This window comes from Mercenaria mercenaria, chromosome 17 (assembly GCF_021730395.1).
Source record: "Mercenaria mercenaria strain notata chromosome 17, MADL_Memer_1, whole genome shotgun sequence".
Classification (NCBI taxonomy): Eukaryota; Metazoa; Mollusca; class Bivalvia; order Venerida; family Veneridae; genus Mercenaria; species Mercenaria mercenaria.
In genome coordinates, this window is record NC_069377.1 from 13,873,593 (window position 1) to 13,884,207 (window position 10,615).

A 10,615-nucleotide genomic window follows, 5' to 3' on the forward strand; every position below is an offset into this window, starting at 1 on the left:
TCGCCCATTGTTTTCCTTTTTATCATTATTATCCCCCCAGCCAAAGGCGAAGGGGATATTAGAAATGCTCTCCGTCCGTGCGTGCGTCCGTCCGCAACGATCTATGTCCGGAGCATAACTCCAAAAGTACTGGAGGGATTTTCTTCAAACTTCATACACTGATAGAACACATTGGGAGGAAGTGCAGTGTGCAAGAACAATAACTCTACCTTGCCTATTTTTTGAGAACTTCTCCTTTATCATATTTTCCAAAAAAAAAAAATTGTCCGGAGCATATCTTTTTCATGCATGGAGGGATTTTGATATATGCTGGCATAAATGTTCACCACCACAAGGCGGAGTGTCATGCGCAAGAACCAGGTCCCTAGGTCTAAGGTCAAGGTCACACTTAGAGGTCAAAGGATACAAGAATGAAAACCTTGTCCGGAGCATTTCTTCTTCATGCATAGAGGGATTTTGATATAACTTGGCACAAATGTTCACCACCACGAGACAGAGTGTCGTGCGCAAGATCTAGGTCCCTAGGTCTAAGGTCAAGGTCACACTTAGAGGCCAAAGGTCAGATACAAGAATGACTTTGTCCGAAGCATTTCTTCTTCATGAATGGAGGGATTTTGATGTAACTTGGCACAATTATACACCATCATGAGACGAAGTGTCATGCGCAGTTCCCTTCTTTAGCATTACCTCGCTTTGTTGTTACTTTAAATAGCTTTTATTGTAACTTTTTCATTACTAGTCGTAGGGAAAAATCGAGACCACTTTTCTGTAGTACAACATGCATGCTACATCCAATTTTGAGGTGTATTTTGACCAATCTCTACCTGGTGAAGATTTTTGTGTGGACTTACATTTTTTTTTTTTAAAGATTAACTTCCCTTAGTTGTTACTATAAATAACTTATATTGTAACATTTTTGTAATTGACCGTAGGCAAAAAACAAGACCACTTTTCTGTGGTACAACATGGATGTTACTTTCCAATTTTAGGTGTATTGTAAGATATCTCTACCTGGTAAGGAGTTTTTTTGTGGACTTAGAAAAACAAAAGACTTAAATGATTACTAAACAACCACAAAATTAAAATTCCATTTGCAAATACAGCTGCTAGAGTAAACAAATTTGCTGTGACGTGCATATATTGTGACATTCTGGCACTAGTGTTCCCTGTTAGCTTTCCATTCCTTCTTTTTACAGTAGCATATAGAAAAACGTCATAGCTTTACTGTTCATAAAAATTAATAAAATTTAGCAGTAAACCACCTCACCACTGACTTATTCTTTCTTCCACATCTTTAAAACCCCTGATGCGGACCACAACTAAATGGTTCTTCAAAGCTTTCCCCAAAATTAATACTTTCAGACACTAACTTGCCAGGAACTTCAGCCTTCAATTATAATATGCCCGGCGGGGGATTGGCCATGTCTAACGTGGCTCTTGTTATTATTATTATTATTTTATAGCAAAAAGACGTTTTTTAGCGTTATACAGTATTTCACATATAAATGACGTCATCAGTGACGTCACATTTAGAAACGCTAATAATGTTATTTCCACCATGACCCATAAACCCGAGACCCTAATTTAAACGTTATTAAAAATGCAACATATGCAATGTAAAAATCAACTTTGTACTCGAAGTAACCGCTATTTGGCGGATACAAATATAATATTTACAGAATACTTGAATGAAACATAGCTGAAAAATATAATTATTGCATTTCAAAAAAGTAAGGTACTGGCTTTGTGAATGAACAAGTATTGTTCAATCAGTAGTGTTATATGGCCAAATAAAGGAACTGATTTGGCTGACAACCTTTTTTATCGCCAGAAATTTAATGTAAAGTTTATTTTCTATCGAAAAATCTTAAAGTACTGCTGCACCTGTATACAGAAAATAATTAAGATTATTCGATAGCTTTTATTGATATGATCAATATCACTCAATTGTTTTATATAGATGAAGGTTTGAAATGTTGAAGAATTTAAAAAGAATTGGCTTAATTATTAAATCGCACAAAATCCCCAAACAGGGCACAGGAACCGTGTGAATCCCGCTGAAATACCAGTGACTGTTCTGGTGCCCATACCTGCACCCTATAGATAATACTTAGCAAGCTCATTAAAAATAAGTATTCATGCCGGATTGAAGTTACAAGTCGTTAATTTCAGTTTACCGGTAATAGGCCTTTTGTATACCAAATGAATTACCATAAGTAAATTTAAAATGAAGAAATAAATGATATCAATAATTTAGAAGAATTAACGAAATATAAATAAATATATATATCATATCAAGAATTTAGAATAGTTAACGAAATGCAAATAAGGTGGGAAAAGTATAGACTAGCCACTAGACTGATACTAACTATATTTCTATATTTTTCCCGTTTATGACAAATTCACTTTGATAGAGACAAAAGGCAGTCTATTTTAGAGATTTTTACACAGGACTGATGTTGAAATTATCATATGATATTGGGCATAGGATATAAACTGGCTCAGTTCACTACATTCAATCATAAAAAAGATATATATCATAGTATAGGAGCTAGTCTAGGAAAAGTATATTAATTCGAACAAAATTTGTTCAATACGTTCATATTGCTTTTCTTTTAGATGGTTCAGACGATCATTTTAACAACTATAGACTTTGAAATGTAGTTGTAGTGGTGTCATCTGTTAACATATTACATTAACCGTTGTGAATTCTTTATAGATCTAATACTGACAGATATTTCCGGAAAAAACAATGCATATATAAGCACCGCTTGAACTTGAAAGTTTGTAAAATGAAAATATATTGATAGACCATAAATAAACTGTATATTTTGAGTGATGCTCCTCAATATTATAATATTTTTAATTCAGTATTTCTGTTATCAAACATTTTATTAACATGGCAATAACAGCAAAATGGTGAAACGATAAGCCGGACAAGATATTCGGAAACATAGATATATAATATCGTCTTGTGACGGTGAAAACATATATAATTGGTAATTAATTAATGATTAACGTATTATTTCACCCATGAGCTTAAAATGACGAAAACATGTGTTAAATCAGTGATAATGATTTAAAACTACGAGTTGTATACAGGTTAACTGGGGAACTGCAGAAAATTGCGAAGGATACACACTCTGGTAAAATTCTAATTGTGTGTGAGATATGTGTATGACTAGAACCTGCAAACCGGGGAATAAATTTTTATCGCTCAGAATAGGCTCAAATTTTGAGAGACATCTAATTTCAAGGTCAGAATTAACGTGGCATTGTTAGATTGAACTGGGGAATTCCCTGGTTCGTGGCGTATCCCCGGTTTGTTGGTGTGTATTGATACGAAATTACCCAGTTGGCTATGATTACAAACACACACACGCACACACACACACACACACACACACACAGAAAAACAGAAGAAAATACATGAAGAGAAAAAAAACAACAAAAGAAATCACAAAACAACCCAAAATTTTAATTATAAGCGGGATTGGCTCTACATTGTAGCTGTTCAATTTAACAAAATTTAACATGACATTGTTAGACTTGATGATTAAAGTATGATTTGTTCATTCTGAAAAAAATGCATTAATTGTTTATCTTCCCACAGTGGGTGAATTTCAAATCAATTATAGAAGAGCATTTATTTCACAATATAGTTCAAGTAATAAGATATGCATACATATATCACCGGCCCGTTTCAACATATTGGAGACTAAAAGACAAGTGGCTATGACATAATTTTGAACAGTAACGTGTTCATTTCAAAGGCAAGGAAAATGATACCATAGACAGTCCTCCCAGGCAAGATTAATAACAATATTACCAATTTAGTGCTAATTTAAATAATTTTCTTCAACAAACGTCTTTCCTATATTTTTGCTAATCTAATCTGTCATGTGTCAGTACTGTAATCAATGTCGAAAAACATATACATATAGAGATAGACCCTAAAATTTTCATTGATAGAATACATTAAATAAGGTCTAGAAATTGGTTTCCAAGTCCTTGAAATTAACAAAAATGATTTCACAAATGTGCAATGTATGATAGTTTTGCTAATATCAATAACAGAAATTTTAATATTTAATTCAAAGTTGTGATCCACAAAGAATGTCAACTCTTGCCTTGGACTAGTACTTTAAAGCAGAGATATCTATTAGTTTACTTCCCTTGCAATTACACAATAGAGTGGAAAACGAAAACGGTTTAAGACACAATACCATACTTTTTTGCAAAACAAAATCATTTACTGGGATTTATTCATATGTGTTTGATTTACCCCTGAAAGACTGGTTCCAATGATTTTGTCAACTTACTTATGGTAAAAAATGAACTTTTAATAAGCCGATAATAAAATGAAGTACCAGTAAGTATTTTATAGTGCAGATAATACAGTTTTGCTTGTATCAAAATGTCACAATAGAAGCACTTTTGTAATACAGAACACCTAGTAGGATTAGTAAAGGTGCAATTATATTGATCTCTTTTTCCTATGCCTAATACATATAACACGAAGAAATAACTAACATCTAGCATATTCCGTCTTTGTTTCTACTAATTTAGCATAGGGCATTTAAATTTTCTGAACATAGGTATAGGATCCCATAGCGAGACTCAAAACGTCAATATTCGACATATGTCACAGGTCGTTTACCAAACATTCAAGAAAATTCCTTACTTACAGGCTAGTTCTTTAAATAAGTAACAACATATAATATTTGCCAGGCCTATTTCCTGCTTCTATTGTTTACACTATGTATTAGCATGAGAAGTTCGTGCATAACCTAATAAAGCGCACGTGAATGATTATCGCCTGATTCACAAATGTTTAGAAGTTTTATATGTTTTAAATAGTTTTACATAAAACATTTCTTGAAATTTGATCTAAACCCGACTCTGCGGAAATATTTTAACATTTAACACAGGTCACAGGATTTATTCAATTTGAGTGTTAAAACGGACCTAGGTACATTTTCGAAGGAATACATAATGAAACTAAAATATAAATGGCAAAAGATAAAATCGCCCAAAACAATTGCTCATTCATAATCCAAAGATGAGTATCATGATAATTTTCTGTATTTACATGGGACATAAATGTCAAACTTAATTTCAGAAACTATCCATTTCATTGGATTGTAATAACATTTCCTGGGTTGTTTGAAAAAAAAAAGACTACATTTAAACATGTTTTAAAGACATCAAAATATTAAGTAATGGAGATAAGTAACACACGCGTGTGTATTTTCTAACTTATTTATCGCATGATTAAAAACAGTAAACTGAATACATTTCTAAATATCTTAAATTCAAAATATTTAAAAATAATTTCCCTCTTGAGCCTCCCTTAGAAACATTTTATATTCAACCTCCAACTGACAAATAAAAGCCAGAAAATGGCACTGATAAGAGGTGGATAACGAGAGACTTAACAAATGTGACTATGTTTATTCCACAGGGAACTGTGGCTTCGAACTACAACACCTTCGATTTCACTATTGAGCTGACTGTTTTAAACCATTTACATCAAGTTACAGTTACTTTTGCCAAAAATAAAACTTGTGTATTAAGTATGTCTAGCCATGTATAATTTGATCCGTTTCGCTTTTGTTAAAGAATTGAACATTTAATGACCAAATTCGGAAAAAAGACTATGGCAGTGCATTTTTATGAGTAAACTAAAAAAAAAAAATATAAACTTCTACAAAGATGTCCGAAATTGTGACAAAATACCGGTCGTGTCAAATTCTGACGAATCCATGCTGCTATCACTACAGAATTAACCAAATATTCACACGTTTTTATAAAGATACAAGGTTTTGTTCTTTCATTTTACTTATTTGTTTTTAATTATACTATATACATTTCACAAACGTTTAGCAAACTGCAAAACCAACAGGGATTATTCAAAGACATCTTATGCAAATCTTTCACTAAAATATCCTTTTTTGATAACGTAGAAAATCTTTATCAATTAATATAATTTGACTATGTCTCGCCCTAGTTATCCTGCAAACTCAAGTTTTAACCTTTTAATATCACTAAAGTTATTTTTTTTAGTTTCTTCCACTCTAAATTTTTATCACTATATTCTTTCTCTTTAATGATTTTGACGCGCAAAACGTCTACGTTCCCGCAAGGGGTTTGACGGCTACGGAAGATTGATATATCGGACGCACTACAGTCCGTGTCTGATAACTTCGGAGTGACGTCACGTTTGTTTATGTTTTCTGGACTTATAAAACTAACAAAATAGGTAAAGCAGCTTACATAATCAATGATATTAGGTATATTTTATTGCAACACGTCTGTCAGTCCCGGTAGCTCAGTGGTTAAGCATTGATGTTTGAAATGCCGATTTATGCGGGCCGTAGGTTCGAATCTAGGTAGGTGTTTTCTTTTTTTTTCTCTCTCTCTCTTTCTTGGTAACCACCATAATCATTCATTTTTCCTGGGTTATATTAATATATTTAGATAGAAATATTATTAAATAAACTTCTGTTGTAAGGTGACCAACTATCAGCTCTATGTACACACATCGTATTATGAATGCATAGTCACGAAAACACTCGAAAATTTCGTGCAGGTTAAATTAATTTCTCTCTGGTATATTTCCAGTATTAGTGTAGTCAGAGGCGTCCACTTCTGTTGTTGCAAAGAAAAACATTGTTCAGTATAAAAATGATGATAAATGCATACTACAAAATATTCTGAAGTATATTTCAAGCAACATCATTTTCTATATTTCAGTTTGTTATTGTATACCGTAGTGCTGTAGTATTGCATTTTTTTTTTTTTTTTCAATTGTCTATGAAAAAAAATGTAATAAAACATAAATAAAAAACAAATATTTAAAAAAAAGTATAAATCACAGTGGGATTCGTATCAAAGCGACAATAGTAATAAAAATGAATCGCACATGTAAGGCTAACGCCCTACGGCCGGTACTAATTTTCTACTTCAAAGTAAGCGTTCCAGTTAGTAGTATAATATAAAAGTGTGTACTTAGATAATAATAATTATCGATTACCTTCCTGACTTGGACTCGTCTAAATAGTCACTCCGAAGTTATCAGACACGGACTGTACCGGTAATCGTCTGTTTGTGTCTATTCGTCCCTTGTTTACAGATCAATAGAGATGCAAAACAACTGGGCTAATTTTACAGTTTGACTTTTGTTATAAAATACACGTCGAAATCGTGGAGATTTTACCGAAATGTTTATAACTTTTGAGATTTAGAGTCCGTTGATAAAAGCAAATATCATTTTTAAAATAAATCTCAATTGACGAGCACTTTTAATTATTTCTAAGGCTGATGAGAAATGTGTTCGTCGCTGGAAACAAGAGAAAGACAAACTTGAGTGTCTCCCTAATTTCAACAACTTTAAAATTGCAAGTGAAAAATCAAAACTATTGTATAGGCCGCATGAAATGCCCATTTAGAAAAAATAAAATGACGTATAGGCCGCTTCGACGCATAGGCCGCACCCTTGAAAATTTCACTTTTTTAACGTATTGGCCGTGGCCTATTGTCCGGAAAATACGGTAATATATGAAGTGTGTTTGCAGGGCTACATCTACACAGTAAAATGTCATGAATAATCGTCACTAATTTTAATTTTGTTTAAAAATATCTTCTAGCTTTTAGAGGAAGTACACATTTATGCTGTGATATCATTCTAATCCATCCTAACACGCAGTAATGTTTATATAAAGAAACATGTAAATGTTAGGTTAAAGTAGTTGTTCATCGTTTTCAAATATAATTTTTGGGTCTAATATACTTTTGAGAGCGAACAGTTTTAACATTGCGCTGTCGGTTTCTTCTTCGCTTTTGGCGGTCATGAGAAAGGTTGAAAAGCACACATTGCTCCCTCCTGCTTTAAGACATAGTCTAGCTCACGTATAAGAACAATTTTAGCAATCGTGCTGGTCCTTAATAGTGTCGAATCCTTTTTTTGTTGTTGTTGTTGGGTTTAACGTCGCACCGACACAATTTTAGGTCATATGGCGACTTTCCAGCTTTAATGGTGGAGGAAGACCCCAGGTGCCCCTCCGTGCATTATTTCATCACGAGCGGGCACCTGGGTAGAACCACCGACCTTCCGTAAGCCAGCTAGATGGCTTCCTGTCGAATCCTAAAAAACAGTTACACTGAGCTCAGAGTACTGACAGGAACTCCTATCTACTGGCTATAATTCCCAAAAGTCATACATAAAAGGTATGGAAGTTACAATTAGATTTTTTACTAAACAATTAATAACATTTTCATAACAATTATACAGACAAAGTCATATTCATTAAAGTCGTATCCTTAAATTTTAATCAAATTTTAGAATTTCCTTTTTGGTTGAAATTAAAAGAATAGTGTTCTGACAGTTCTAAGTAAGTTGAGTGCGTTGGCAAATGCCTAATTGTTTTGCCTGAGGACAGCATTATGCTTACACTTACAATAGTGCTTTTATTGGGTGGAAATCTTTTATATCTCCCCATTAGTGTTCGTCGTTGCTGCCTGCAGGATGTAATGAACATTTTATCAAAGCCATTAGTGTTAATTTCTGCATTCGATTCGCCCCTTTCACATAAAACTTTCTTTTTACAGGCGTCAGTATATTTAATTAAGTTATATCAGTAATACTATGTTGCAGACATTCATGCAGTATCATGTATTCAGTTGGGCTTTGGCAGTACGGTATTGATAGGTTTGTATCAGGAAATATGCACGATTTCTTCAGCGGAAATATTGCGCGACTTTAGGAGTTCAATATTCTTCCGCTAAAGAACGAGTGCATATTACCAGATGCAAAGATAATAACCTTTTAATTAAATACGTATCTACTCGTATCTACTCGTAAAACTGAATAAAAATAACCTGAATAAGATTGACAATACTGAACTAAATCAAAATAAAAGCACACATTAAATTACGTCACGCACCCGGTATGAAATTCAGCCGTCAGTGTATTGAAATATATTGACGTTTCCGGTACCATTGTAACTAAACTGGGAATAGAAGGAGTATGTAATAATGTATGTTACAAGTATGTGTGCTGGTATCTGTCGTCTATGGTGACTTGTTTCTGCCAAGTTGTACCTTCGAGTTGCCCCCCCCCCCTCCCCACACACACCGGAACGACTACACCACAAAACGATTAATCAACACGTGGACCCGAAAAAATAATTTTTCTATCATGTTGACGCTGTATAGTAGTCCCACGAACTTATGTTGGTTGGGTGCCTTGCGACATTACGAATTCATAACTGCGGGGGCGCCAAGATTACTGTACTACATGGCAGAATGAGCCACCATATTCATCGCTGTTGAACGCAAATCTTTAAGTCTTTTTTGCCACATTTTCAAGAATCTAAAGTGTCTGATTTTTTTTTCTACAAAGAATTTGATAACATTTTTCAACAAACTAAAATCGGCCGGATAACTAATAATACTCTTTGGAAGAACATGGTTAAAAAGTTCACCTGGTTTTATAAAAAGATATAATCCTTGCGGGAACGTAGACGTTTTGCGCGTTAATGTAATTACATTTTGGCATTTTGGCAAGGACATTTTAAAGACATATGTATTGCGGCACCTGATCAATGAACGCACGCCTTAAAAATGTTTGTTTCTCATTTAATACCTATGCTTCTTGTAGCGGCAATATCTTTTGAATTTTCTGTTGATCTTTTGTTTTACAAATAAGTTGCTTCTCATTCATGCCCGACACATTATATTCTATATAGATTGAATTTTAGTTCATGCATAAACGTATCTTACAGCAAATTTGAGATTTGTTCGTATATTTAACTGTTGTATATGAAATAAACATCATTCCTGTCCCTTATGTCATATTTTACATGCTTACAGTTAAATTACAAGGCAAAAGGTTGCCGTATTAAAATCATTTTCTTGTTAAGACAAGTTTGATACAACGTAATACCACTGTCCTAGACTCACGATCCATTTATCAAACGCATATAACAAAGTATCGTTTGTATATTCTTTCAAGGAGGTTTGTTAGATAGCAGTGTAAATTTTCGCTTGCTGCTTCGTAATAAAAAATGGTAAAATCTAGTATTTTGACGTAGTAACTCGATTAAATTAAACTCGTATAACGTTGGAAATTGTTTATTTCTCATGTTTCTTTACTAGGCAAAGTGCTACCGTCTTTAAGTCAGATCTAACTATAATTGCTAGTCATCTCTTCTTTCCTTATTTAAAGCAGCATGCCTCCAGATTTGGCTAAAAAGTAATTTTTCTTTCAAATTGAAGTTTGGTCATATTATGAACATTGGAATATGTATTTTTGTTTCTAAAATATTTTAAAAGTTCCAAATCAAGAAAAAAAAGATGACCGCGTCGGGAATCGAACCTCGGACCGCCGCGGCAACATTTTCCCGTCATCGTAACCAATAGCGCTATAGCTGGAGTAGTGAATAATGACTTCAATCTATATAGATATTTATAATCGAGACAGTTTACCTGGAGTAAAAGCGTGACAAACGCTTTTCGATTTTCATCGTAAACACAGTAAAAACAGCAAATTCTAATGTGTGTCCGTAACATAAAGTTTGTCAGTAATCAAGTTTTAAAGCCTTCTTAAGAAATA